The 4,602-nt window shown below is 37.6% G+C and overlaps 1 non-coding gene across 1 annotated transcript; it reads right to left on the bottom strand.

The window, feature by feature from the left end:
- Positions 1-303: 303 nt before the first annotated feature.
- On the bottom strand, positions 304-376 carry TRNAT-UGU. The gene has a single exon. It is a non-coding gene; the product is annotated as a tRNA-Thr (tRNA).
- Positions 377-4,602: the final 4,226 nt, after the last annotated feature.

Genomic DNA, 4,602 nt, shown 5'->3' with positions numbered 1-4,602 from the left:
TGATGTGGACTGTTATGGTAATTCTTATGGTGCTTTCAATTAGTAAATATAAGATTGTATTTACATTACAGAATACATCGAAATTAAAACTGAATTAAACTACAGGATAAACAGAGTAAAATAAACTAAAGTACCCCAAAAAATGGAATTTCATCAAAATCTTTATTTTTTGTATATATATTATTTATTTTATTGTTTTGTATCTAGCAAAATTGTAAGGTAAAAAACATAAAAGATCCCGGATTCTCCATTTAATTCGGAAAAAAGAGATTCTTGTTCGTAGAACATCGATAGAGAAAAAAAAGCCAACTATCGGATTTGAACCGATGACCCTCGCATTACAAATGCGATGCTCTAACCTCTGAACTAAGTGGGCTTACATAACGGAAATAGTGTAACAAATAGAAATAGGTATGATATAGGAAATCTGTAAAATCTCAGATATTAGTTACCTACCTATTATGGTATTTTCATAGCCATTCCGAGATATATTGTCATGCAACTTTACACTGTTTCGTTTATTATGACACGCTTCATCATTGTCATATTGCTTTGCATGATCATGTAGTTGACATCGTATATGTGGCAAAGTCACCATTCATAATTCTTTCATACATCTCACTCTTGATTCATTGCACATCCCGGTACACCGCCGGAGGCATTCACATAGAGTCATATTTTGTTCTAAGTATCGAGTTGTAATTCTTGAGTTGTAAGTAAATAAAGTGTGATGATCTTTATTATTAGAGCATTGTCCCATGTGAGGAAAGGATGATGGAGGTCATGATTCCCCCACAAGTCGGGATGAGATTTCGGACGAAAAAAAGAGGCCATAAAAAAGAGAAAAATGCCCAAATAAAAAAATAAGAGAAAAAGAGAGAAGGGGCAATGCTACTCTCCTTTTACCACACTTGTGCTTCAAAGTAGCACCATGATCTTCATGATAGAGAGTCTCATATTTTGTCACTTTCATATACTAGTGGAAATTTTTTACTATAGAACTTGGCTTGTATATTCCAATGATGGGCTTCCTCAAAATGCCCTAGGTCTTCGTGAGCAAGCGAGTTGGATGCACACCCACTTAGTTTCTTTTTTAGCTTTCATACACTTGTAGCTCTAGTGCATCCGTTGCATGGCAATCCCTACTCACTCACATTGATATCTATTGATGGGCATCTCCATAGCCTGTTGATATGCCTAGTTAATGTGAGACTATCTTCTCCTTTTTGTCTTCTCCACAACCACCATTCTGTTCCACCTATAGTGCTATATCCATGGCTCACGCTCATGTATTGCATGAAGATTGAAAATGTTTGAGAACATCAAAAGTATGAAACAATTGCTTGCCTTGTCATAGGGGTTGTGCATGATTTAAATATTTTATGTGATGAAGATAGAGCATAGCCAGACTATATGATTTTGTAGGGATAACTTTCTTTGGCCATGTTATTTTGAGAAGACATGATTAGTTTATTTGTATGCTTGAAGTATTATCATTTTTATGTCAATACTAAACTTTTGTCTTGAATCTTTTGGATCTGAATATTCATGACACAATAAAGAAAATTACATTGAAAATTATGTTAGGTAGCATTCCACATCAAAAATTCTGTTTTTTTATCATTTACCTACTTGAGGACGAGCAGGAATTAAACTTGGGGATGTCGATACGTCTCCAACATATCTATAATTTTTGATTGTTCCATGCTATTATATTATCTGTTTTGGATGTTTAATGGGCTTTAATATGCACTTTTATATTTTTTTTTGGGACTAACCTATTAACCAGAGGCCCAGTGCCAGTTGCTGTTTTTGCCTATTTCAGTGTTTCGCAGAAAAGGAATATCAAACGGAATCCAAACGGAATGAAGCCTTCGCGAGGATCTTTTTTGGAACAAACGTAATCTAGGAGACTTGGAGTGGAGGTCAAGGAAGCAACAAGGTGGCCACGAGGTAGGGCGGCACGCCAAGGGGGCCCAGGCACGCCCCCCATCCTCGTGGGCCCCTCGTAGCTCCACCGACCTACTTATTTCGCCTATATATACTCTTATACCCTGAAAACATCCAAGGGAGCCACGAAACCACTTTTCCACCGCCGCAACCTTCTGTAACCGTGAGATCCCATCTGGGGACCTTTTCCAGCGATCTGCAGGAGGGGGATTCGATCACTAAGGGCTTCTACATCAACATCATAGCCTCTTCGATGATGTGTGTGTAGTTTACCATAGACCTTCGGGTCCATAGTTATTAGCTAGATGGCTTCTTCTCTCTCTTTGGTTCTCAATACAAAGTTCTCCTCGATGTTCTTTGAGATCTATTCGATTTAATTCTTTTTGTGGTATGTTTGCCGAGATCCGATGAATTGTGGGTTTATGATCAAGTTTATCTATGAACAATATTTGATTCTTCTCTGACTTATATGTATGATTTGATATCTTTGCAAGTCTCTTTGAGTTTGGTTTGGCCTACTAGATTGATCTTTCTTGTAATGGAAGAACTGCATAGCTTTGGGTTTAATCTTGCGGTGCTCGATCCCAGTGACAGAAAGGGAACCGACACGTATTGTATTGTTGCCATCGAGGATAACAAGATAGGGTTTATATCATATTGTTTGAGTTTATCCCTCTACATCATGTCATCTTGCCTATTGCGTTACTCTGTTCTTATGAACTTAATACTCTAGATGCATGCTGGATAGCGGTCGATGTGTGGAGTAATAGTAGTAGATGCAGAATCATTTCGGTCTACTTGACACAGACGTGATGCCTATGTTTATGATCATGCCTATATATTCTCATAACTATGCACTTTTCTATCAATTGCTCAGCAGTAATCTGTTCACTCACTATAATATATGCTATCTTGAGAGAAGCCACTAGTGAAACCTATGGCCTCCGGGTCTACTTTACATCATATTATTTTTCCGTCAACTAGCTATTTCTATCGCCGTTTATTTTGTAATCTTCACTTTTCAATCTATACAACAAAAATACCAAAAATATTTATCTTATTATCTCTACCAGATCTCACTTCTGCAAGTGGCCGTGAAGGGATTGACGACCCCTTTATCGCGTTGGTTGCAAGGTTTTTATTTGTTTGTGCAGGTACTAGGCGACTTGCGTGTAGTCTCCTACTGGATTGATACATTGATTCTCATAAACTGAGGGAAATACTTACGCTACTTTGCTGCATCACCCTTTTCTCTTTAAGAGAAAACCAACGCATGCTCAAGAGGTAGCAGCCCCCTTTGGTATCTTTTTCCACCAGTATTTTTTATATATTTCACAAAAATTCTTCGTAAATTTTCATGTCAATCCGAGAACTTTGATTTCTGCACAAAAATAACACCACGACAATTCTACTGAAAACAGTGTAAGTCCAGGTTAGTTGCATTCAAAACATGCAAATTAGAGTCCAAAATAAGAGCAAAAGTGTTTGGAAAAGTAGACACGATGGAGACGTATCAACTCCCACAAGCTTAGCTCATTGCTTGTCCTCAAGCAATTCAGTTGACAAACTGAAAGTGACAAAGAAAAGCTTTTACAAACTTTGTTTGATCTTGTTGTTGCAAATATGTCTAACCAATGTTCGGGTTTTCAGCAAAGATTATGAACTAACCACATTCACGATAACACTTAGGTCTCACATTTACTCATATCAATGGCATTACTAACTAGCGAGCAATAATAAGATATCTCTAATGACAACACTTTTTTCAAAACAATCATGATACCATATGATATAACGGTATCTCGCTAGCCCTTTCTGAGACCGCAAAACATAAATGCAGAACACTTCTGAAGTTCAAACACTGACAAGACATTGTAATTTATGGCAAAAGAGATCTAGTCACACTCGTACTCAATATCAACTAAACGCAAATCATATAAATGACAGTAGTGCTCTACAGCTAGTGCTTTAATAAGAAGATGGTGACTCAACAATAAAAGTAAATGGATAGGCACTTCGCAGGGGGAAGCATGGATTTGCAGAGGTGCTAGAGCTCGAAGCTTTTAAAACAGAGCTGAATATAATTTTGAGAGGTATGCTTTCATTGTCAACGTAACAACCGAGAGATCTCACTATCTTCCTTGCTAGACACATTATAAGCGGTTTCCAAACAGAATGGTAAAGTTTTACTCCCCCTCCACCAACAGACACAAGCCATGGCTAGCCTAATCCTCGGGTACCCTCCATACTAACAATAATCCGGGGGAGTTTTGTTTCATTATTATATTTTGATTTTGATCATAGGACTGACATCCCGATTACCAGCCACTTTCTCATGAATGACAAGTGAATAAACATTCATCATGAGAATAACCCATCTAACATGGAAGATACTGACAACCCGTTGTCGATGCATGAGCGATTTGGGCATACAAAATAGATTAATATTTGAAGATTTAGAGTTTAGCACATGCAAATTTACTTGGAACGGCAGGTAAATACCACATATAAGTAGGTATGGTGGACTCATATGGAATAACTTTGGGTTTAAGGAAGTGGATGCATAAGCAGTGTTCCCGCTTAGTATAAGTGAAGGTTAGCAAATAGATTGAGGAGTGACCAACTAAAGAGCGACAACGGTTATAAACATGC

This window comes from Triticum urartu, chromosome 4 (genome assembly GCF_003073215.2).
Source record: "Triticum urartu cultivar G1812 chromosome 4, Tu2.1, whole genome shotgun sequence".
NCBI classification, from domain to species: Eukaryota; Viridiplantae; Streptophyta; class Magnoliopsida; order Poales; family Poaceae; genus Triticum; species Triticum urartu.
Note: the sequence above shows the minus strand (reverse complement) of the source record. Positions and strands in the feature narration are given on the sequence as shown.